The sequence below is a fragment of the Oncorhynchus kisutch genome, unplaced genomic scaffold (genome assembly GCF_002021735.2).
Source record: "Oncorhynchus kisutch isolate 150728-3 unplaced genomic scaffold, Okis_V2 scaffold3357, whole genome shotgun sequence".
Lineage (NCBI taxonomy): Eukaryota > Metazoa > Chordata > Actinopteri > Salmoniformes > Salmonidae > Oncorhynchus > Oncorhynchus kisutch.
In genome coordinates, this window is record NW_022265302.1 from 446904 (window position 1) to 472902 (window position 25999).

Sequence of the window (25999 nt, forward strand, 5' to 3'; positions counted from 1 at the left end):
CCCACTGTTCCTAGACCAGTTAACCCACTGTTCCTAGACCAGTTAACCCACTGTTCCTAGACCAGTTAACCCACTGTTCCTAGACCAGTTAACCCACTGTTCCTAGACCAGTTAACCCACTGTTCCTAGGCCAGTTAACCCACTGTTCCTAGGCCAGTTAACCCACTGTTCCACTGTTCCTAGGCCAGTTAACCCACTGTTCCTAGGCCAGTTAACCCACTGTTCCTAGGCCAGTTAACCCACTGTTCCTAGGCCAGTTAACCCACTGTTCCTAGGCCAGTTAACCCACTGTTCCTAGACCAGTTAACCCACTGTTCCTAGACCAGTTAACCCACTGTTCCTAGACCAGTTAACCCACTGTTCCTAGACCAGTTAACCCACTGTTCCTAGACCAGTTAACCCACTGTTCCTAGACCAGTTAACACACTGTTCCTAGACCAGTTAACACACTGTTCCTAGACCAGTTAACCCACTGTTCCTAGACCAGTTAACCCCACTGTTCCTAGACCAGTTAACCCACTGTTCCTAGACCAGTTAACCCACTGTTCCTAGGCCAGTTAACCCACTGTTCCTAGACCAGTTAACCCACTGTTCCTAGACCAGTTAACCCACTGTTCCTAGACCAGTTAACCCACTGTTCCTAGACCAGTTAACCCACTGTTCCACTGTTCCTAGACCAGTTAACCCACTGTTCCCAGACCAGTCATTGAGAATAAGAATTTGTTCTGAACTGACTTGCCTGGATAAATAAGGAAAGAAATATATATAATTCTGTACAGGCGTCTTTCTTCCCACTATGTCATTTCGGTTAGCATTGTCGAGTATCTACACTGAACAAAAATATAAACGCAACATGTAAAGTGTTGGTCCCATGTTTCATGAGCTGAAATAAAAGATCCCAGAAATGTTCCTCACGCAAAAAACACAACCTCTCAAATTGTGCACAAATATGTTTAGATCCCTGGTAGTGAGCACTTCTCCTGTGCCAGATAATCAATTCCACCTGACAGGTGTGGCATATCAATATAGTGATTAAACAGCATGATTATTACACAGGTGCACCTTGTGCTGGGGGACACTCTAAAATGTAAAAAAGGCGCAGTTTTGTCACATAACACAATGACACACAGATGTCTCAAGTTGAGGGAACATGTGCAGTTGGTTTGCTGACTGAAGGAATGTCCACCAGAGCTGTTGCCAGAGAATTGTATGTGTGTCAGGAAGACCAGCAGATCATAACTCACTCTGTCTTCTGCATGTTTAATGAGGGACCACTGTTAATCCGTTGGCAATCATAATGAATACCTAGGATTCATTCAAAATGGCACCCTATTCCCTATATAGGGCTGTCTGGTCAAAAGTAGTGTGCTATATAGGGTATAGGGTGCCATCTATATAGGGTTGTCTGGTCAAAAGTAGTGCTCTATATAGGGTATAGGGTGCCATTTGGGATACAAACTGCTCTAAATGGATCAAAGCACCTCAGAGGAATCTCCATTATCACAGTTAGAGAGGTAGTAGTGAGGGGAAATGGCTTTTATAACACAGAGAGAGAGGTAGTAGTGAGGGGAAATGGCTTTTATAACACAGAGAGAGAGGGAGTAGTGAGGGGAAATGGCTTTTATAACACAGAGAGAGAGGGAGTAGTGAGGGGAATGGCTTTTATAACACAGAGAGGGAGGGAGTAGTGAGGGGAAATGGCTTTATATCACAGTTAGAGAGGGAGTAGTGAGGGGAAATGGCTTTTATAACACAGAGAGAGGGAGTAGTGAGGGGAAATGGCTTTTATAACACGGAGAGAGTAGTGAGGGGAAATGGCTTTTATAACACAGAGAGAGAGTAGTGAGGGGAAATGGCTTTTATAACACAGAGAGGGAGTAGTGAGGGGAAATGGCTTTTATAACACAGAGAGAGAGTAGTGAGGGGAAATGGCTTTATAACACAGAGAGAGTAGTGAGGGGAAATGGCTTTTATAACACAGAGAGAGAGTAGTGAGGGGAAATGGCTTTTATAACACAGAGAGAGGGAGTAGTGAGGGGAAATGGCTTTTATAACACAGAGAGAGTAGTGAGGGGAAATGGCTTTTATAACACAGAGAGGGAGTAGTGAGGGGAAATGGCTTTTATAACACAGAGAGAGAGGGAGTAGTGAGGGGAAATGGCTTTATAACACAGAGAGAGTAGTGAGGGGAAATGGCTTTTATAACACAGAGAGAGAGGGAGTAGTGAGGGGAAATGGCTTTTATAACACAGAGAGAGAGTAGTGAGGGGAAATGGCTTTTATAACACAGAGAGAGAGGGAGTAGTGAGGGGAAATGGCTTTTATAACACAGAGAGAGAGTAGTGAGGGGAAATGGCTTTTATAACACAGAGAGAGAGGGAGTAGTGAGGGGAAATGGCTTTTATAACACAGAGAGAGAGGGAGTAAGTGAGGGGAAATGGCTTTTATAACACAGAGAGAGAGTAGTGAGGGGAAATGGCTTTTATAACACAGAGAGAGAGAGTAGTGAGGGGAAATGGCTTTTATAACACAGAGAGAGAGAGTAGTGAGGGGAAATGGCTTTTATAACACAGAGAGAGAGAGAGTAGTGAGGGGAAATGGCTTTTATAACACAGAGAGAGAGAGTAGTGAGGGGAAATGGCTTTTATAACACAGAGAGAGTAGTGAGGGGAAATGGCTTTTATAACACAGAGAGAGAGGGAGTAGTGAGGGGAAATGGCTTTATAACACACAGAGAGAGTGTAGTGAGGGGAAATGGCTTTATATCACAGTTAGAGAGGGAGTAGTGAGGGGAAATGGCTTTTATAACACAGAGAGAGGGAGTAGTGAGGGGAAATGGCTTTTATAACAGAGAGAGTAGTGAGGGGAAATGGCTTTTATAACACAGAGAGAGAGAGTAGTGAGGGGAAATGGCTTTTATAACAGAGAGAGAGGGAGTAGTGAGGGGAAATGGCTTTTATAACAGAGAGAGCGAGAGAGATAGTGAGGGGAAATGGCTTTTATAACACAGAGAGAGAGTAGTGAGGGGAAATGGCTTTTATAACAGAGCGAGAGAGAGAGTAGTGAGGAGAAATGGCTTTATAACAGAGAGAGAGGGAGTAGTGAGGGGAAATGGCTTTTATAACAGAGAGAGCGAGAGTAGTGAGGATAAATGGCTTTTATAACACAGAGAGGGAGTAGTGAGGGGAAATGGCTTTTATACACAGAGAGGGAGTAGTGAGGGGAAATGGCTTTTATAACACAGAGAGAGAGAGAGTAGTGAGGGGAAATGGCTTTTATAACAGAGAGAGCGAGAGAGTAGTGAGGGGAAATGGCTTTTATAACACAGAGAGAGAGTAGTGAGGGGAAATGGCTTTTATAACACAGAGAGGGAGTAGTGAGGGGAAATGTGTGTCTGCTGTCTGTCCTGCCTCTCAGAACCTGGGTGTGTCTGCTGTCTGTCCTGCCTCTCAGAACCTGGGCGTGTGTCTGCTGTTTGTCCTGCCTCTCAGAACCTGGGTGTGTGGGCTCTGTGGTTGAAGTCAGATTTCTTCACACGGAGGGAGAGAGCATGATGCTCCATCGTCTCTGAGTGGATTAGCCCGCCCCCACATAACGAGGTAAGGATTAGCCCGCCCCGCCCCCCACATAACGAGGTAAGGATTAGCCCGCCCCCACATAATGAGGTAAGGATCAGCCCACCCCCACATAATGAGGTAAGGATTACCCCCCCCCCCCCCACCCACATAACGAGGTAAGGCTTAGCCCCCCCCCACCCACATAAGGTATGGATTAGCCCCCCCCACCCACATAAGGTAAGGATTAGCCCCCCCCCCCCCCATAACAAGTTAAGGATTAGCCCCCCCCACCCACATAAGATAAGGATTAGCCCCCCCCCCCCCATAACAAGGTAAGGATTAGCCCCCCCCCACCCACATAACGAGGTACGGATTAGCCCCCCCCCCACCCACCCACATAACGAGGTAAGGATTAGCCCCCCCCACCCCCCCACCCCCCCCCCACATAACGAGGTAAGGATTAGCCCCCCCCCACCCACATAACAAGGTAAGGATTTGCCCCCCCCCCACATAACAAGGTAAGGATTAGCCCCCCCCCCCCACCCACATAACGAGGTAAGGATTAGCCCCCCCACCCACATAACGAGGTAAGGATTAGCCCCCCCCCACCCACATAACAAGGTATGGATTAGCCCCCCCCACCCACATAACGAGATAAGGATTAGCCCCCCCCCACCCACATAACGAGGTAAGGGTCAGCCCCCCCCCCACCCACATAACGAGGTAAGGATTAGCCCCCCCCACCCACATAACAAGGTAAGGATTAGCCCCCCCCCCCCCACATAACGAGATAAGGATTAGCCCCCCCACCCACATAACAAGGTAAGGATTAGCCCCCCCCACCCACATAACGAGATAAGGATTAGCCCCCCCCCCCACCCACATAACGAGATAAGGATTAGCCCCCCCACCCACCCACATAACGAGATGAGGATTAGCCCCCCCCCCACCCACATAACGAGATAAGGATTAGCCCCCCCCCCACCCACATAACGAGATAAGGATTAGCCCCCCCCCACCCACATAACGAGATAAGGATTAGCCCCCCCCCCCCCACCCACATAACAAGGTAAGGATTAGCCCCCCCCCACCCACATAACGAGATAAGGATTAGCCCCCCCCCACCCACATAACGAGGTAAGGATTAGCCCCCCACCCACCCACATAACGAGGTAAGGATTAGCCCCCCCACCCACATAACAAGGTAAGGATTAGCCAACCCCCCCACATAACGAGGTAAGGATTAGCCCCCCCCCCACATAACGAGGTAAGGATTAGCCCCCCACCCACATAACGAGGTAAGGATCAGCCCCCCCCCCCCACATAACGAGGTAAGGATTAGCCCCCCCCCACCCACATAACAAGGTAAGGATTAGCCCCCCCCCCCACATAACGAGATAAGGATTAGCCCCCCCCCACCCACATAACGAGGTAAGGATCAGCCCCCCCCCACCCACATAACAAGGTAAGGTATAGCCCCCCCCCACCCACATAACGAGGTAAGGATTAGCCCCCCCCACCCACATAACGAGGTAAGGATTAGCCCCCCCCCCCACCCACATAACGAGGTAAGGATTAGCCCCCCCCCCACCCACATAACGAGGTAAGGATTAGCCCCCCCACCCACATAACGAGGTAAGGATTAGCCCCCCCCACCACATAACGAGGTAAGGATTAGCCCCCCCCCACCCACATAACGAGGTAAGGATCAGCCCCCCACACCCACATAACGAGGTAAGGATCAGCCCCCCCCCACCCACATAACGAGGTAAGGATTAACGAGGTAAGGATTAGCCCCCCCCCACCCACATCACGAGGTAAGGATTAGCCCCCCCACCCACATAACAAGGTAAGGATTAGCCCCCCCCCCCACATAACGAGGTAAGGATTAGCCCCCCCCCCCCCCCCCCCACATAACGAGGTAAGGATTAGCCCCCCCCACCCACATAACGAGGTAAGGATTAGCCCCCCCACCCACATAACGAGGTAAGGATTTTGGGATTCAGATGTGGAGTAAGACGGACCTGGTTGGTTAGACAATAGACAAAATGAGACAGCCAGAGCACAGCACCACCCCATGACCAGCCGGACCCCCCCCCCCCCCAACCTACCTAGGATAGACAGCTCCCACATCAACCCCTAGCCCCTACCTTCTAGAGCACTAGGGTAGACAGCTCCCACATCAACCCCTAGCCCCTACCTTCTAGAGCACTAGGGTAGACAGCTCCCACATCAACCCCTAGCCCCTACCTTCTAGGGCACTAGGGTAGACAGATCCCACATCAACCCCTAGCCCCTACCTTCTAGAGCACTAGGGTAGACAGCTCCCACATCAACCCATAGCCCCTACCTTCTAGAGCACTAGGGTAGACAGATCCCACATCAACCCCTAGCCCCTACCTTCTAGAGCACTAGGGTAGACAGCTCCCACATCAACCCATAGCCCCTACCTTCTAGAGCACTAGGGTAGATAGATCCCACATCAACCCCTAGCCCCTACCTTCTAGAGCACTAGGGTAGACAGCTCCCACATCAACCCATAGCCCCTACCTTCTAGAGCACTAGGGTAGACAGATCCCACATCAACCCATAGCCCCTACCTTCTAGAGCACTAGGGTAGACAGATCCCACATCAACCCATAGCCCCTACCTTCTAGAGCACTAGGGTAGACAGATCCCACATCAACCCATAGCCCCTACCTTCTAGAGCACTAGGATAGACAGCTCCCACATCAACCCATAGCCCCTACCTTCTATGGGTAGACAGCACCACGTCACATACCTGCTGGAGAGGTTGAGCAGTTCGTGTTTGTCGGCCACAGTACACTTCTCCTCCAGTTCCCACATCAGAACGTTGATCAGGTGGGAGTTCTTGATCACGATGGGAACCTCCTCGAACATGTGCTCAAAACCAATCATGGCCTTCTTCAATCTGGGGAGGAGGGAGAGAAAAGAATCACTTCAGTTCAATTCATAGTCAATGATTCAACCCAGTTCAATTCATAGTCAATGATTCAACCCAGTTCAACTCAAAGTCAATGATTCAACCCAGTTCAATTCAAAGTCAATGATTCAACCCAGTTCAATTCAAAGTCAATGATTCAACCCAGTTCAATTCAAAGTCAATGATTCAACCCAGTTCAATTCAAAGTCAATGATTCAACCCAGTTCAACTCAAAGTCAATGATTCAACCCAGTTCAATTCAAAGTCAATGATTCAACCCAGTTCAATTCAAAGTCAATGATTCAACCCAGTTCAATTCAAAGTCAATGATTCAACCCAGTTCAATTCAATATGATTGCCCGCTCTACAAAATGTAGTTGAACTAATTTGCCATGTGTGTTTATAAAACTGGATCATATTTACAACAGTAGTGTCTAGTCTAAAACTGGACCATATTGACAACATAACAGACAGTAGTGTCTAGTCTAAAACAGGACCATATTGACAACATAACAGACAGTAGTGTCTAGTCTAAAACTGGATCATATTGACAACATAACAGACAGTAGTGTCTAGTCTAAAACTGGACCATATTGACAACATAACAGACAGTAGTGTCTAGTCTAATTCAGTGCAGTCTCTCTCTTCCTGTAGAGTCTAGTCTAATTCAGTGCAGTCTCTCTCTTCCTGTAGAGTCTAGTCTAATTCAGTGCAGTCTCTCTCTTCCTGTAGAGTCTAGTCTAATTCAGTGCAGTCTCTCTCTTCCTGTAGAGTCTAGTCTAATTCAGTGCAGTCTCTCTCTTCCTGTAAAGTCTAGTCTAAAACTGGACCATATTGACAACAGTCATGGTAAACTGAGGGTAGAGACAACATAACAAGACAGTAGCGTGTAGTCTAATTCAGTCTCTCTCTTCCTGTAGAGTCTAGTCTAATTAAGTCTCTCTCTTCCTGTAGAGTCTAGTCTACTTCAGTGCAGTCTCTCTCTTCCTGTAGAGTCTAGTCTACTTCAGTGCAGTCTCTCTCTTCCTGTAGAGTCTGGGTCTATTTCAGTGCAGTCTCTCTCTTCCTGTAGCGTCTAGTCTACTTCAGTGCAGTCTCTCTTCCTGTAGAGTCTGGGTCTAATTCAGTGCAGTCTCTCTCGTCCTGTAGAGTCTGGGTCTAATTCAGTGCAGTCTCTCTCTTCCTGTAGCGTCTAGTCTACTTCAGTGCAGTCTCTCTCTTCCTGTAGAGTCTAGTCTACTTCAGTGCAGTCTCTCTCTTCCTGTAGAATCTAGTCTACTTCAGTGCAGTCTCTCTCTTCCTGTAGAGTCTGGGTCTAATTCAGTGCAGTCTCTCTCTTCCTGTAGAGTCTGGGTCTAATTCAGTGCAGTCTCTCTCTTCCTGTAGAGTCTGGGTCTAATTCAGTGCAGTCTCTCTCTTCCTGTAGCGTCTAGTCTACTTCAGTGCAGTCTCTCTTCCTGTAGAGTCTGGGTCTAATTCAGTGCAGTCTCTCTCTTCCTGTAGAGTCTGGGTCTAATTCAGTGCAGTCTCTCTCTTCCTGTAGCGTCTAGTCTACTTCAGTGCAGTCTCTCTCTTCCTGTAGAGTCTAGTCTACTTCAGTGCAGTCTCTCTCTTCCTGTAGAGTCTCTCTCTTCCTGTAGCGTCTAGTCTACTTCAGTGCAGTCTCTCTCTTCCTGTAGAGTCTAGTCTACTTCAGTGCAGTCTCTCTCTTCCTGTAGAGTCTAGTCTCTCTCTTCCTGTAGCGTCTAGTCTACTTCAGTGCAGTCTCTCTCTTCCTGTAGAGTCTAGTCTACTTCAGTGCAGTCTCTTCCTGTAGAGTCTGGGTCTATTTCAGTGCAGTCTCTCTCTTCCTTTAGCGTCTAGTCTACTTCAGTGCAGTCTCTCTTCCTGTAGAGTCTGGGTCTAATTCAGTGCAGTCTCTCTCTTCCTGTAGAGTCTGGGTCTACTTCAGTGCAGTCTCTCTCTTCCTGTAGCGTCTAGTCTCTCTCTTCCTGTAGAGTCTAGTCTACTTCAGTGCAGTCTCTCTCTTCCTGTAGAGTCTAGTCTACTTCAGTGCAGTCTCTCTCTTCCTGTAGAGTCTAGTCTCTCTCTTCCTGTAGAGTCTAGTCTCTCTCTTCCTGTAGAGTCTCTCTCTTCCTGTAGAGTCTCTCTCTTCCTGTAGAGTCTCTCTCTTCCTGTAGAGTCTCTCTCTTCCTGTAGAGTCTAGTCTACTTCAGTGCAGTCTCTCTCTTCCTGTAGAGTCTCTCTCTTCCTGTAGAGTCTAGTCTACTTCAGTGCATCTCTCTCTTCCTGTAGAGTCTAGTCTACTTCAGTGCAGTCTCTCTCTTCCTGTAGAGTCTAGTCTCTCTCTTCCTGTAGAGTCTCTCTCTTCCTGTAGAGTCTAGTCTACTTCAGTGCAGTCTCTCTCTTCCTGTAGAGTCTCTCTTCCTGTAGAGTCTCTCTCTTCCTGTAGAGTCTAGTCTACTTCAGTGCATCTCTCTCTTCCTGTAGAGTCTAGTCTCTCTCTTCCTGTAGAGTCTAGTCTCTCTCTTCCTGTAGAGTCTAGTCTCTCTCTTCCTGTAGAGTCTCTCTCTTCCTGTAGAGTCTCTCTCTTCCTGTAGAGTCTCTCTCTTCCTGTAGAGTCTAGTCTACTTCAGTGCAGTCTCTCTCTTCCTGTAGAGTCTACTTCAGTGCAGTCTCTCTCTTCCTGTAGAGTCTAGTCTCTCTCTTCCTGTAGTCTCTCTCTTCCTGTAGAGTCTCTCTCTTCCTGTAGAGTCTCTCTCTTCCTGTAGAGTCTCTCTCTTCCTGTAGAGTCTCTCTCTTCCTGTAGAGTCTAGTCTCTCTCTTCCTGTAGAGTCTAGTCTCTCTCTTCCTGTAGAGTCTCTCTCTTCCTGTAGAGTCTCTCTCTTCCTGTAGAGTCTCTCTCTTCCTGTAGAGTCTCTCTCTTCCTGTAGAGTCTAGTCTCTCTCTTCCTGTAGAGTCTAGTCTCTCTCTTCCTGTAGAGTCTCTCTCTTCCTGTAGAGTCTCTCTCTTCCTGTAGAGTCTCTCTCTTCCTGTAGAGTCTCTCTCTTCCTGTAGAGTCTCTCTCTTCCTGTAGAGTCTCTCTCTTCCTGTAGAGTCTCTCTCTTCCTGTAGAGTCTCTCTCTTCCTGTAGAGTCTCTCTCTTCCTGTAGAGTCTCTCTCTTCCTGCCTTTCATTTAAAAGATAACAAAACCAGCAGCTTGTAAAACATCAGATCCAGCCACATGGAAAGAGCCCATCATAGAAAACTGAAGCCCTCCTTTGAAATGCTATATCATTCATATTGGCCTCATAATAACGGGGGTGAAATGAGTCTTCGCCAGCCGAGCAATAGAGCTGCTATTGTCCTCCTGGTCTTTCAATCAGCAGCGTATTCAGAGACACACTGATGAGGACCCGGTGCATTAGAAACTAACAGGGTTCCCTAGTCATTATCACAACATAGCCAAACATTATCACAAAACAGACACCAAAAAAAAAAAGAGCGTTTCTCATTGGACAAATTCAGGTGGTGTCTCGTTCCCTCCCACTCGGTGCCTATAATGAACACGACCCAGAGAAACGAATAAAAAGCTTGACAACGAACTGGACAGAGAGTCAGGTGGAGTCAGTGGCTAAGCAATGAACTGGACAGAGAGTCAGGTGGAGTCAGTGGCTAAGCAATGAACTGGACAGAGAGTCAGATGGAGTCAGTGGCTAAGCAATGAACTGGACAGAGAGTCAGGTGGAGTCAGTGGCGAAGCAATGAACTGGACAGAGAGTCAGGTGGAGTCAGTGGCGAAGCAATGAACTGGACAGAGAGTCAGGTGGAGTCAGTGGCTAAGCAACGAACTGGACAGAGTCAGATGGAGTCGATGGCTAAGCAATGAACTGGACAGAGTCAGATGGAGTCGATGGCTAAGCAACCAGCCAATAAATGAGCAACTGACCTCAGAGAGGAAATAACTACTAGGTAGATGGATAGGTAGGTAGGTAGGTAGGTGGGTGGGTAGGTAGTTCAGTTGGTGGTTAAGTGGGTAGGTAGGGTTGTGGTTAGGTAGGTCGGTGTAGGTAAGTAGAGGTCGGCATGACCGATTCATTTGGGCCGATTTCAAGTTTTCATAACAAATTGGTAATTGGCCTTTTTGGAGACTGTTACACCTGACCACACCTAACCACCTGACCACACCTAACCACACCTGTTACACCTGACCACACCTGTTACACCTGACCACACCTGTTACACCTGACCACACCTGTTACACCTGACCACACCTGTTACACCTGGTAAGGGTAGGTAGCTACGGGTAGGTAGGTAGGTAAGGGTAGGTAAGGGTAGGTAGGTAGGTTAGGGTAGGTAAGGGTAGGAGTAGGTAGGTAAGGGTAGGTAGGTAGGTAAGGGTAGGTAGGTAGGTAAGGGTAGGTAGGTAGGTAGGTAGGTAAGGGTAGGTAGGTAGGTAGGTAGGTAAGGGTAGGTAGGTAGGTACGGGTGGGTAGGTAGGTAAAGGTAGGTAGGTAGGTAGGTAGGTAGGTAAGGGTAGGTAGGTAGGTATGGGTAGGTAGGTAGGTACGGGTAGGTAGGTAGGTACGGGTAGGTAGGTAGGTACGGGTAGGTAGGTAGGCAAGGGTAGGTAGGTAAGTAAGGGTAGGTAGGTACGGGTAGGTAAGGGTAGGTAGGTAAGGGTAGGTAGGTAAGGGTAAGGGTAGGTAGGTAAGGGTAGGTAAGGGTAGGTAGGTAAGGGTAGGTAGGTAAGTAAGGGTAGGTAGGGGGTAGGTAGGGGTGGGTAGGTAAGTAAGGGTAGGTAGGTAAGTAAGGGTAGGTAGGGGGTAGGTAGGTAAGTAAGGGTAGGTAAGGGTAGGTAGGTAGGTAGGTAGGTACGGGTAGGTAGGTAAGTAAGGGTAGGTAGGGGGTAGGTAGGTAAGTAAGGGTAGGTAGGGGTAGGTAGGTAGGTACGGGTAGGTAGGTAGGCAAGGGTAGGTAGGTAGGCATGGGTAGGTAGGTAGGTAAGGGTAGGTAGGGGGTAGGTGTGGGTGTGAACATGAAGAAACTAACTAAAGAATCAGGAGAAAGCCAACAGTTCCTAATATTGACCCATTTTAAAATCCAAACGCAGTTGATTTTCTGGACAATTTAATACCAGTCTGTTGGGATTCTGTCTTTTCATAAACTCAGCTTGTGGGAACTCCGATCTATTTGAAAACGTCTCCCTCATTACGCTTCATTCAGATGCAATTTAAAATCAATGGGGGGTCAAAACCAGCCAGGCGGAGGATCAACATGGCAGTCTAGCTGTTTGACAGCCCCAACACACACTAGTTATAAAGCCCTATCATCACATCACTAAGAGCCTCTGATGAGGCGCTCCCTGCTCGTGGGGAAAATAACATCAGGCATTGGAATCTTTTGAAGGGAGTCTCACAAAGCACAGCATTAATGCTGAATTCTTATCAGGAAAGGTGCAGTTGGTATTTGTGTCTCTGTGGTGTGTGTGTGTGTGTGTGTGTGTGTGTGGTATTGATGGCCTTTGGCAATTCTCATCCAGCTTCTGAAGTGGAGCCTGTGTGTGTGTGTGTGTGTGTGTCCGCGCGTGTGTGTGTGTGTGTGTGTGTGTCCGCGCGTGTGTGTGTGTGTGTGTGTGTATGGGTCTCCTCGTGTGTGTGCGTGTGTGTGTGTGTGTGTGTGTATCCGCGTGTGTGTGTGTGTGTATGGGTCTCCTCGTGTGTGTGTGTGTGTATGTGTCTCACCCCTCGGCTGAGAAGTCCTTCTCCTTGCAGATCTCCATCAGTTTGGGTGTTAACCTGTAAGCCTTCAGGGACAGGGAGCCCTGGGCGGTCTTAATGGGATCTAGTGGGAGAGGGAGAGGGGGGGGGAGTGGCAGGGGGGGAGAGAGCAAACGAAGGAGAGGGGGGCAGGGGGAGAGGGGAGAGAGAGCAAACGAAGGAGAGAGGGGCAGGGGGGAGAGGGGGAGAGCAAACGAAGGAGAAAGAGGCAGGGGGGAGAGCGAGAGAGAGCAAACGAAGGAGAGAGGGGCAAACGAAGGAGAGGGGGGCAGGGGGAGAGGGGAGAGAGAGCAAACGAAGGAGAGAGGGGCAGGGGGGAGAGTGGCAGGGGGAGAGAGGGAGGGGGGGAGAGAGGGAGGGGGGGAGAGCAAACGAAGGAGAGGGGGGCAGGGGGGAGAGCGAGAGAGCGCAAGCAAGGAAGCAGGGGAGGGAGAAAGAGGGAGAGAAAGCGGGGGAGAGAAAGTGGGGGAGAGAAAGCGGGGGAGAGAAACATATGTTAAGATTAAAACAAAAGGTCGAACATTATATTAATAATAATAATAATAATAATAATATTAATAATAATAATAATAATAATAATGATAATACAATAAGAACATTATATTAATAATAGAATCTAGAGAGAAACACCATGTATAGAATCTAGAGAGAAACACCATGTATAGAATCTAGAGAGAAACACCATGTATAGAATCTAGAGAGAAACACCATGTATAGAATCTAGAGAGAAACACCATGTATAGAATCTAGAGAGAAACACCATGTATAGAATCTAGAGAGAAACACCATGTATAGAATCTAGAGAGAAACACCATGTATAGAATCTAGAGAGAAACACCATGTATAGAATCTAGAGAGAAACACCATGTATAGAATCTAGAGAGAAACACCATGTATAGAATCTAGAGAGAGAACACCATGTATAGAATCTAGAGAACACATGTATAGAATCTAGAGAAACACCATGTATAGAATCTAGAGAAACACCATGTATAGAATCTAGAGAGAAACACCATGTATAGAATCTAGAGAGAAACACCATGTATAGAATCTAGAGAGAAACACCATGTATAGAATCTAGAGAGAAACACCATGTATAGAATCTAGAGAGAAACACCATGTATAGAATCTAGAGAGAAACACCATGTATAGAATCTAGAGAGAAACACCATGTATAGAATCTAGAGAGAAACACCATGTATAGAATCTAGAGAGAAACACCATGTATAGAATCTAGAGAGAAACACCATGTATAGAATCTAGAGAGAAACACCATGTATAGAATCTAGAGAGAAACACCATGTATAGAATCTAGAGAGAAACACCATGTATAGAATCTAGAGAGAAACACCATGTATAGAATCTAGAGAGAAACACCATGTATAGAATCTAGAGAGAAACACCATGTATAGAATCTAGAGAGAAACACCATGTATAGAATCTAGAGAGAAACACCATGTATAGAATCTAGAAGAGAAACACCATGTATAGAATCTAGAGAGAAACACCATGTATAGAATCTAGAGAGAAACACCATGTATAGAATCTAGAGAGAAACACCATGTATAGAATCTAGAGAGAAACACCATGTATAGAATCTAGAGAGAAACACATGTATAGAATCTAGAGAGAAACACCATGTATAGAATCTAGAGAGAAACACCATGTATAGAATCTAGAGAGAAACACCATGTATAGAATCTAGAGAGAAACACCATGTATAGAATCTAGAGAGAAACACCATGTATAGAATCTAGAGAGAAACACCATGTATAGAATCTAGAGAGAAACACCATGTATAGAATCTAGAGAGAAACACCATGTATAGAATCTAGAGAGAAACACCATGTATAGAATCTAGAGAGAAACACCATGTATAGAATCTAGAGAGAAACACCATGTATAGAATCTAGAGAGAACACCATGTATAGAATCTAGAGAGAAACACCATGTATAGAATCTAGAGAGAAACACCATGTATAGAATCTAGAGAGAAACACCATGTATAGAATCTAGAGAGAAACACCATGTATAGAATCTAGAGAGAAACACCATGTATAGAATCTAGAGAGAAACACCATGTATAGAATCTAGAGAGAAACACCATGTATAGAATCTAGAGAGAAACACCATGTATAGAATCTAGAGAGAAACACCATGTATAGAATCTAGAGAGAAACACCATGTATAGAATCTAGAGAGAAACACCATGTATAGAATCTAGAGAGAAACACCATGTATAGAATCTAGAGAGAAACACCATGTATAGAATCTAGAGAGAAACACCATGTATAGAATCTAGAGAGAAACACCATGTATAGAATCTAGAGAGAAACACCATGTATAGAATCTAGAGAGAAACACCATGTATAGAATCTAGAGAGAAACACCATGTATAGAATCTAGAGAGAAACACCATGTATAGAATCTTAGAGAGAAACACCATGTATAGAATCTAGAGAGAAACACCATGTATAGAATCTAGAGAGAAACACCATGTATAGAATCTAGAGAGAAACACCATGTATAGAATCTAGAGAGAAACACCATGTATAGAATCTAGAGAGAAACACCATGTATAGAATCTAGAGAGAAACACCATGTATAGAATCTAGAGAGAAACACCATGTATAGAATCTAGAGAGAAACACCATGTATAGAATCTAGAGAGAGAAACACCATGTATAGAATCTAGAGAGAAACACCATGTATAGAATCTAGAGAGAAACACCATGTATAGAATCTAGAGAGAAACACCATGTATAGAATCTAGAGAGAAACACCATGTATAGAATCTAGAGAGAAACACCATGTATAGAATCTAGAGAGAAACACCATGTATAGAATCTAGAGAGAAACACCATGTATAGAATCTAGAGAGAAACACCATGTATAGAATCTAGAGAGAAACACCATGTATAGAATCTAGAGAGAAACACCATGTATAGAATCTAGAGAGAAACACCATGTATAGAATCTAGAGAGAAACACCATGTATAGAATCTAGAGAGAAACACCATGTATAGAATCTAGAGAGAAACACCATGTATAGAATCTAGAGAGAAACACCATGTATAGAATCTAGAGAGAAACACCATGTATAGAATCTAGAGAGAAACACCATGTATAGAATCTAGAGAGAAACACCATGTATAGAATCTAGAGAGAAACACCATGTATAGAATCTAGAGAGAAACACCATGTATAGAATCTAGAGAGAAACACCATGTATAGAATCTAGAGAGAGAAACACCATGTATAGAATCTAGAGAGAGAAACACCATGTATAGAATCTAGAGAGAAACACCATGTGTAGAATCTAGAGAGAAACACCATGTATAGAATCTAGAGAGAAACACCATGTATAGAATCTAGAGAGAAACACCATGTATAGAATCTAGAGAGAAACACCATGTATAGAATCTAGAGAGAAACACCATGTATAGAATCTAGAGAGAAACACCATGTATAGAATCTAGAGAGAAACACCATGTATAGAATCTAGAGAGAAACACCATTTATAGAATCTAGAGAGAGGAGAGAAACACCATGTATAGACTCTAGAGAGAGAGAAACACCATGTATAGACTCTAGAGAGAGAGAAACACCATGTATAGAATCTAGAGAGAGGAGAGAAACACCATGTATAGCATCTAGAGAGAAACACCATGTATAGCATCTAGAGAGAAACACCATGTATAGAATCCAGAGAGAAACACCATGTATAGAATCCAGAGAGAAACACCATGTATAGAATCTAGAGAGAAACACCATGTATAGAATCTAGAGAGAAACACCATGTACATCTCATTCCAAATTCATGGGCATTAATATGGAGTTGGTCCTCTCTTTGCTGCTATAACAGCCTCCTCTCTTCTAGGAAGGCTTTCCACTAGATGTTGGAACATTGCTGCGGGGACTTGCTTCCATTTAGCCACAACAGCATTAGTGAGGTTGAGAACTGATGTTGGGCGATTAGGCCTGGCTCGCAGTCGACATTCCAATTCATCCCAAAGGTGTTCGATGGGGTTGAGGTCAGGGCTCTGTGTTTTTTTGTGTTTTTGTGCTGGTCAAGGGCAGTCTGGAGTGAACCAATGGCTATATCTGTTCCTGGTTCACATTGTTTTTGAATGGGGCTTATTTAAGAGATGGTGAGAAAAGCACTTAAAGAATAACCAGGCATCCACTACTGACGGGATGAGGTCAATATCCTTCCAGAATACCCGGGCCAGGTCGATTAGAAAGGCCTGCACGCTGAAGTGTTTTAGGGAGCGTTTGACAGTGATGAGGGGTGGTCGTTTGACCGCAGACCCATTACGGGTGCAGGCAATGAGGCAGTGATCGCTGAGATCTTGGTTGAAAACAGCAGAGGTGTATTTAGAGGGCAAATTGGTTAGGATGATATCTATAAAAGGTGCCCGTGTTTACAGATTTGGGTTTGTACCTGGTAGATTCATTGATATTTTGTGTGAGATTGAGGGCATCAAGCTTAGATTGTAGGACGGCCAGGGTGTTTAGCATGCCCCAGTTTAGGTCACCTAACAGTACGAGCTCTGAAGATAGATGGGGGCAATCAATTCACATATGGTGTCCAGGGCACAGCTGGGGGCTGAGGGGGGTCTATAACAAGCGGCAACGGAGAGAGACTTGTTTCTGGAAAGGTGGATTTTTAGAAGTAGAAGCTCGAATTGTTTGGGCCTGGATAATATGACAGAACTCTGCAGGCTCTCTCTGCAGTAGATTGCAACTCCGCCCCCTATCTTGTCGGAAAATGTTATATTTAGGGATGGAATTCTCAGGATTTTTGTTGGCCTTCTAAAACCAGGATTCAGACACGGCTAGAACATCCGGGATGGCACAGTGTGCTAAAGCAGTGAATAAAACAAACTTAGGGAGGAGGTTTCTAATGTTAACATGCATGAAACCAAGGCTTTTACGGTTACAGAAGTCAATAAATGAGAGCACCTGGGGAATGAGAGTGGAGCTAGGCGCTGCAGGGCCTGGATTAACCTCCACATCACCAGAGGAACAGAGGAGGAATAGGATAAGGGTACGGGCTAAAGGCTTTAAAAACTTGCCTAGTCGCTTTCGGCACAGAGAGTGAAAGGAGCAGGTTTCTGGGCGCGGAAGAATAGATTCATAATGTACAGACAAGAGTATGGTAGGATGTGAATACAGTGGAGGTAAACCTAGGCATTGAGAGAGGTGATGAGGTGATGATGAGAGGTTGTGTCTCTGGAGACATCATTTAGACCAGGTGAGGTCACTGCATGTGTGGGAGGTGGAACAAAAGGGCTAGCTAAGGCATATTGAGCAGGGCTGGAGGTTCTACAGTGAAGCAAAAGGGCCCGCTAAGGCATATTGAGCAGGGCTGGAGGCTCTACAGTGAAACAAAAGGGCTGGAGGCTCTACAGTGAAACAAAAGGGCCAGCTAAGGCATATTGAGCAGGGCTGGAGGCTCTACAGTGAAAGAAGACAATAATCACTAACCAAAACAGCAATGGACAAGGCATATTGACATTAGGGAGAGACATACTGACTAGGGCTCGAGGCTCTACAGTGAAATAAGACAATAATCACTAACCAAAACAGCAATGGACAAGGCATATTGACATTAGGGAGAGGCATGCGTAGCCGAGTGATCATGGGGTCCAGTGGGTAGCTAGGAGGGCTGGAGACATGGCGATTCAGACAGCTAGCGGGCGGGGGCTAGCAGAAGGGCCTTAGGGGGACGTTGCAACGGGACTGTCTGTTGTCGGCAGTAAAAAGGTCCAGGCCAATTGGCAAAATAGTTATTGTAGCCCAAGAAATTGGCTGATGGACCTCTTCAGTTAACAGTCCGATATGCTCTAGATAGCTAGCTGGCTGCGGCTAGCAGATGGGCCTTTAGGGGAAGTCGCGATGGAGGACATGTAGTCTACACGCCATAGAAATACAATGGAATTTACACAGCATACAACAATTCCCAGAGTACATTTCACTTCCCAGGGTGTAAATGCTCTGCCCAGGGCTGCCGGCTGGCTATTTGGCTACTGCTAGCAAGCACAGACAAACATGAAGCAGTCTACATACAGTATGTTTCTGTTACGTATTTCACATTACTTTTGGGTTGTGTAATCATATTATAATGCTAACATGTGACGCGAGCTTATCAGACGAGCTAAATGCCTTTCATGCTAGCTTCGAGGCAAGCAACATTGAAGCATGCATGAGAGCACCAGCTGTTCTGGATGACGGTGTGATAACGCTCTCTGTAGCAAGACCTTATTAAACAGGGCAACATTCACAAAGCCATAGGGGCCAGATGGATTACCAGGACGTGAACTCAAAGCATGCGCGGACCAACTGGCAAGTGTCTTCACTGACATTTTCAACCTCTCCCTGACTGAGTCTGTAATACCAACATGTTTCAAACAGACCACCATAGTCCCTGTGCAAAAGAATGCGAAGGTATAATGGAATTTATATGTTTAAAGTAATGACTAAAGTATTCCACCCTGAAACCATATAAATTGTATGAAATGTGTTAGAGTCATAATTCAATAGGCCATTGTGTTACTATTTCTCAATATGAGCTGGGTATAGTTGAGGCATTCAAGGCCAACTGAACTGGCTAGGCTTGCAGAAGATAATGAGAAACTATGTCTTAGTATTGTGGAAAAATACAGCCCACCTAAAGAGAGGTGGAGTTTCTACTGATGTGAGTTTGTGTGTGTGTGTGTGTGTGTGTGTGTGTGGTGTGTGATAAAAAGATAGTGTTCTCATTTTGAAGTCGGAGTACTCTCTGATATAACGTATTGATCCATTGCAGACTGGGACTTTGTCTAATTCTTCTATTAACCCGGGCCTTACAACCTCTGGGAGTTGGTCAAAGCTATAGTGATTATTATCATCAATGGGATTGAAAATTCCCGTGACACTAAATGACAAGCGCAACGTAGCAGTCGCGTCGGTAGCCGTGAAGGGCTTTGAAAAAGGCTGGTCGTGGCTCACAAACTCCAGCATGCTGGAAACTCTAGACCCACTCCAATTCGCATATCGCCCCAACAAATCTACAAGGTGACGCAAATCTCAATCGCCTCTCCACACTGGCCCCTTCCTCTCCACCTGAACAAAAGGAACACTTATGTGAGAACGCTGTTCATTGAGCTCAGCATTCAACACCAAATCAAATTTATTTATATAGCCCTTCGTACATCAGCTGATATCTCAAAGTGCTGTACAGAAACCCAGCCTAAAACACCAAACAGCAAGCAATGCAGGTGTAGAAGCACGGTGGTACCCACAAAGCTCATCACTAAGCGAAGGATCCTGGGACTAAACACCTGTTATGGAATTGTTATGTGTTACTTTTTGATTTTATTTCATTATTTTCACTTCCGTTTATTTGGTATATCTTTTCTTAACTCTATTTCTTAACCAACAACTGTATTTTTGGTTAAGGGCTTGTAAGTAAGCATTTCACTGTAAGGTCTACTACACCTGTTATATTCAGCATTTCCCTGTAAGGTCTACTACACCTGTTGTATTCAGCATTTCACTGTAAGGTCTACCTACACCTGTTGTATTCAGCATTTCACTGTAAGGTCTACTACACCTGTTGTATTCAGCATTTCACTGTAAGGTCTACTACACCTGTTGTATTCAGCATTTCACTGTAAGGTCTACTACACCTGTTGTAAGGTCTACTACACCTGTTGTAGTCAGCATTTCACGGTAAGGTACCTGCTGTATTCAGTATTTCATGGTAAGGTACCTGTTGTATTCAGCATTTCACTGTAAGGTACCTGCTGTATTCGGCATTTCACTGTAAGGTACCTGCTGTATTTGGCATTTCACAGTAAGGTACCTGCTGTATTCGGCATTTCACTGTAAGGTACCTGCTGTATTTGGCATTTCACAGTAAGGTACCTGCTGTATTCGGCATTTCACTGTAAGGTACCTGCTGTATTTGGCATTTCACGGTAAGGTACCTGTTGTATTCAGCATTTCACTGTAAGGTCTACTACACCTGTTGTATTCAGCATTTCACGGTAAGGTACCGGTTGTATTCAGCATTTCATGGTAAGGTTTGATTTGATGAATGTCATACTGTATATCTTCTGTTCATTGTCATTGTCACACAAAAACAATTCTAATTTAGTAGAATAAACGACAACGTTACGATGCAAATGTCGCGTGTGAAAACAGCTAAACCTTCGTTGTTTCGGTGGGCCGGACCCTCGTCTGCTCTGTAAGCAATGTATTCCCCTGGGTTGGAGTCCAGAACCGGTTCTGTCAACTGGAGTTATGATGTTTTAGTTTGAAGAAGCTGTGGGAACTCTCTCTTCTAGCTTGCACAAGTAGCCTGGCTATAGCTCACTACTGCCCCCTAGAGAACATCCAGACAAATTACTAGGCTCCGTCCTCTCATTCCTTATAATGGTACAGATGGCACCCTATATAGATGGCACCCTATACGGATGGCCACCTATACAGATGGCACCCTATTCCCTATATAGATGGCACCCTATTCCCTATATAGATGGCACCCTATTCCCTATATAGATGGCACCCTATTCCCTATGCAGATGGTACCCTATTCCCTATGCAGATGGCACCCTATATAGATGGTACCTTATACCCTATAGAGCACACTACTTTTGACCAGACAGCCCTATATAGGGAATAGGGTGCAATTTTGAATTAATCCTAGTTTTCACTTCATTATTGATTAACAGTGGTCCCTCATTAAACATGCAGAAGACAGAGTGAGTTATGAACTGCTGGTCTTCCTGACACACAGTCAGGGAACAGACTCTCCTGTCACGTTCACGTGTTCAACTGAGGAGCATGTCCCCACAGAGCGCTTGGTAACAACAAGAGTAGTGCACTACTATATAGGGAATAAGGTAACCATTTGGGACAGAGGTCACCCTGAAGATGTCTGAGGACAGGGGACTAATGGAGGAAGACCTGTCAGAGCAATATCGTGAGGATGCAACCAACCAAATCAATCACATGGATTTATTAAGCCCTTCTTACATCAGCTGATATCTCAAAGTGCTGTACAGAAACCCAGCCTAAAACCCCCAAACAGCAAGCAATGCAGGTGTAGAAGCACGTTGGCTAGGAAGAAACCAGGCTATGAGGGGTGGCCAGTCCTCTTCTGGCTGTGCCGGGTGGAGATTATAAACCTAGAGAGGAACCAGGCTATGAGGGGTGGCCAGTCCTCTTCTGGCTGTGCCGGGTGGAGATTATAAACCTAGAGAGAAACCAGGCTATGAGGGCTGGCCAGTCCTCTTCTGGCTGTGCCGGGTGGAGATTATAAACCTAGAGAGGAACCAGGCTATGAGGGGTGGAGATTATAAACCTAGAGAGGAACCAGGCTATGGGGGGTGGAGATTATAAACCTAGAGAGGAACCAGGCTATGGGGGTTGGAGATTATAAACCTAGAGAGGAACCAGGCTATGAGGGGTGGGCCAGTCCTCTACTGGCTGTGCCGGGTGGAGATTATAACAGAACCAAGATGTTCAAGTCTTTCTCATATTCACACCATCATGAAGACTTCCTGAAACACAGCTACTGACAGAGGCAGCAGAGGACATGGCCTGGGTCATGTGACCAATCATCAAACCTCCTTCATGTCCAGCGCCTTCAGGAAGTATTATATAGTATAGTATATATCACATCCGTTTCTGACTTTTTACACATTTTGTTATGGTACCGCTGGATTTTAAAATAGATAAAAATGTAGATTTTGTTGTTGTTGTTGTCATTGGCCTTCCAACAATAACCCTTCATGTAAAAGATGAATGATGTTTTCTACACATTTTGCATGGGGCTGTTTTCTTCTGTTTTAAAGGTAATTTCCTGCAGTTCTACACAGTATTCCATGTCTTATGTGTGTTTATATGATACCATGGGTCGAAGCCCAACAGAGTAAAAAAATAAAATGTCTACTCATTCAAGGGTTTTTATTTATTTTTTACAATGTAGAATAATAGTGAAGACATCAAAACTATGAAATAACACATATGGAATCATGTAGTAATAAATAAATAAAAAGTGTTAAACAAATCAAAATATATTTTATATTTGAGATTTTTCAAAGTAGCCACCCTTTGGCCTTGACAGCTTTGCACACTCTTGTCATTCTCTCAACCAGCTTCATGAGTTAGTCACCTGGAATGCATTTCAATTAACAGGTGTGCCTTGTTAAACGTTAATCTGTGCAATTTCTTTCCTTCTTAAAGTGTTTGAGCCAATCAGTTGTGTTGTGACACGGTAGGGCTGGTACACAGAATATGGTCTTTTACCAAATAGGGCTAAGTCCATATTATGGAAAGAACAGCTTAAATAAGCAAAGAGAAACGACAGTCCATCATTACTTTCAGACATGAAGATCAGTCAATACGGAGAATGTCAACAACTTTGAAAGTTTCTTCAAGTGCAGTCGCATAAACCACCAAGCACTATGATGAAACTGTCTCTCATGAGGACCGCCCAGGGTTACCTCTGCTGCAGAGGATAAGTTCATTCGATGTTACCTGCACCTCAGAATGCAGCCCAAATAAATGCTTCACAGAGTTCCAGTAACAGACACATCTCAACATCAACTGTTCAGAGGAGACTGTGTGAAATCAGGCCTTCATGGTCGATTTGCTGCAACAACAAAAAAACAACTATTTTTGGGCTTCCGAGTGGCACGGTGGTCTAAAGCACTGCATCTCAGTGGTTTGATCTTGGGCTTTGTCACAACAGGCCGTGATCGAGAATCCCATGGGGCTGCCCACAATTGGCCCAGCGCTGTCCGGGTTAGGCCGGCATTGTAAAATTAGAATTTGTTCTTAACAAACTTGCCTAGCTTAATTTTTTTTTTTTTAAAGGACACCGATAAGAAGAGACTTGATTGGGCCAAGAAACGCGAACAATGGACATTCAACCAGTGGAAATCTGTCCTTTGGTCTGATGAGTCCAAATTTAAGATTTTTGGTTCCAACCGCCGTGTCTTTGTGAGACACAGAGTAGGTGAACGGATGATCTCCTCAGGTGTGGTTCCCACCGTGAAGCATGGAGGAGGAGGTGTGGTGGTGCTTTGCTGGTGAAACAGTCTGTGATTTATTTAGAATTCAAGGCATACTTCACCAGCATGGCTACCACAGCGTTCTGCACTGATACACCATCCCATCTGGTTTGCGCTTAGTGGGACTATCATTTGTTTTTCAACAGGACAATGACCCAACACATCTCCAGGCTGTGTAAGGGCTATTTGACCAAGAAGGAGAATGATGTAGTGCTGCATCAGGTGACCTGCCCTCCACAATCACCTGACCTCAACCAAACTGAGAAGGTTTGGGATGAGTTGGACCACAGAGTGAAGGAAAAGCAGCCAAAAAGTGCTCAGCATATGTAGGAACTCCTTCAAGACTGTTGGAAAATAATTCCAGGTGAAGCTGGTTGAGAGAATGTCAAGCGTGGGCAAAGCTACTTTGAAGAATCTCAAATCTAAAATCTATTTTGATTTAGCACTTTTTTTCTGTTTACTACATGATTCCATGTGTGCTATTTCATTATTTTGATGTCTTCACTATTATTCTACAATGTAGAAAACAGTACCGAATAAAGAAGAACCCTTGAATGAGGAGGTGTCTCTCCAAACATTTCGACTGCTACTGTATCTTTTTAAAAACTTTCTTCGGGCCTTGCGGTCCGCATTGACCCGGTTCTGGGTCTGGCTCCGGTCCGCCAGTAGAGTATGTTGGGACTGGGGGGGGCGGGGGGGGGTTTAGGGTAAATGAAGCTAAAGCACAGGCAACACCCCTAGAGGAGAACCTGTCTCAGTCAGCTTTCTAACAGACACTGGTGAGATGAATTCACCTTCCAATAACCTAAAACACAGGCAACACCCTAGAGGAGAACCTGGCTCAGTCTGCTTTCTAACAGACACTTGGTAGAGATGAATTCACCTTCCTAAAACACAGGCAACACCCTAGAGGAGAACCTGGCTCAGTCTGCTTTCCAACAGACAACTGGTGAGATGAATTCACCTTCCTAAAACACAGGCAACACCCTAGAGGAGAACCTGGCTCAGTCTGCTTTCTAACAGACACTGGTGAGATGAATTCACCTTCCTAAAACACAGGCAACACCCTAGAGGAGAACCTGGCTCAGTCTACTTTCTAACAGACACTGGTGAGATGAATTCACCTTCCTAAAACACAGGCAACACCCTAGAGGAGAACCTGGCTCAGTCTGCTTTCTAACAGACACTGGTGAGATGAATTCACCTTCCTAAAACACAGGCAACACCCTAGAGGAGAACCTGGCTCAGTCTACTTTCTAACAGACACTGGTGAGATGAATTCACCTTCCTAAAACACAGGCAACACCCTAGAGGAGAACCTGGCTCAGTCTGCTTTCTAACAGACACTGGTGAGATGAATTCACCTTCCTAAAACACAGGCAACACCCTAGAGGAGAACCTGGCTCAGTCTGCTTTCTAACAGACACTTGGTAGAGATGAATTCACCTTCCTAAAACACAGGCAACACCCTAGAGGAGAACCTGGCTCAGTCTGCTTTCTAACAGACACTGGTGAGATGAATTCACCTTCCAATAACCTAAAACACAGGCAACACCCTAGAGGAGAACCTGGCTCAGTCTGCTTTCTAACAGACACTTGGTAGAGATGAATTCACCTTCCTAAAACACAGGCAACACCCTAGAGGAGAACCTGGCTCAGTCTGCTTTCTAACAGACACCGGTGAGATGAATTCACCTTCCAATAACCTAAAACACAGGCAACACCCTAGAGGAGAACCTGGCTCAGTCTGCTTTCTAACAGACACTGGTGAGATGAATTCACCTTCCAATAACCTAAAACACAGGCAACACCCTAGAGGAGAACCTGTCTCAGTCTGCTTTCTAACAGACACTGGTGAGATGAATTCACCTTCCAATAACCTAAAACACAGGCAACACCCTAGAGGAGAACCTGGCTCAGTCTGCTTTCTAACAGACACTTGGTAGAGATGAATTCACCTTCCTAAAACACAGGCAACACCCTAGAGGAGAACCTGTCTCAGTCAGCTTTCTAACAGACACTGGTGAGATGAATTCACCTTCCAATAACCTAAAACACAGGCAACACCCTAGAGGAGACCCTGTCTCAGTCTGCTTTCCAACAGACAACTGGTGAGATGAATTCACCTTCCTAAAACACAGGCAACACCCTAGAGGAGAACCTGTCTCAGTCTGCTTTCTAACAGACACTGTGGTGAGATGAACTCACCTTCCTAAAACACAGGCAACACCCTAGAGGAGAACCTGTCTCAGTCTGCTTTCTAACAGACACCTGGTGAGATGCATTCACCTTCCTAAAACACAGGCAACACCCTAGAGGAGAACCTGGCTCAGTCTGCTTTCTAACAGACACTGGTGAGATGAATTCACCTTCCTAAAACACAGGCAACACCCTAGAGGAGAACCTGTCTCAGTCTGCTTTCTAACAGACACCTGGTGAGATGCATTCACCTTCCAATAACCTAAAACACAGGCAACACCCTAGAGGAGAACCTGTCTCAGTCTGCTTTCCAACAGACAACTGGTGAGATGAATTCACCTTCCTAAAACACAGGCAACACCCTAGAGGAGAACCTGTCTCAGTCTGCTTTCTAACAGACACCTGGTGAGATGCATTCACCTTCCAATAACCTAAAACACAGGCAACACCCTAGAGGAGAACCTGTCTCAGTC

General features: G+C 45.4%; 1 pseudogene; it reads right to left on the reverse strand.

Annotated features, from left to right (window-relative positions):
- LOC116371557 (eukaryotic translation initiation factor 3 subunit H-like) overlaps nt 1–25999 on the reverse strand; it is a 99583-nt pseudogene that overhangs the window by 31052 nt on the left and 42532 nt on the right.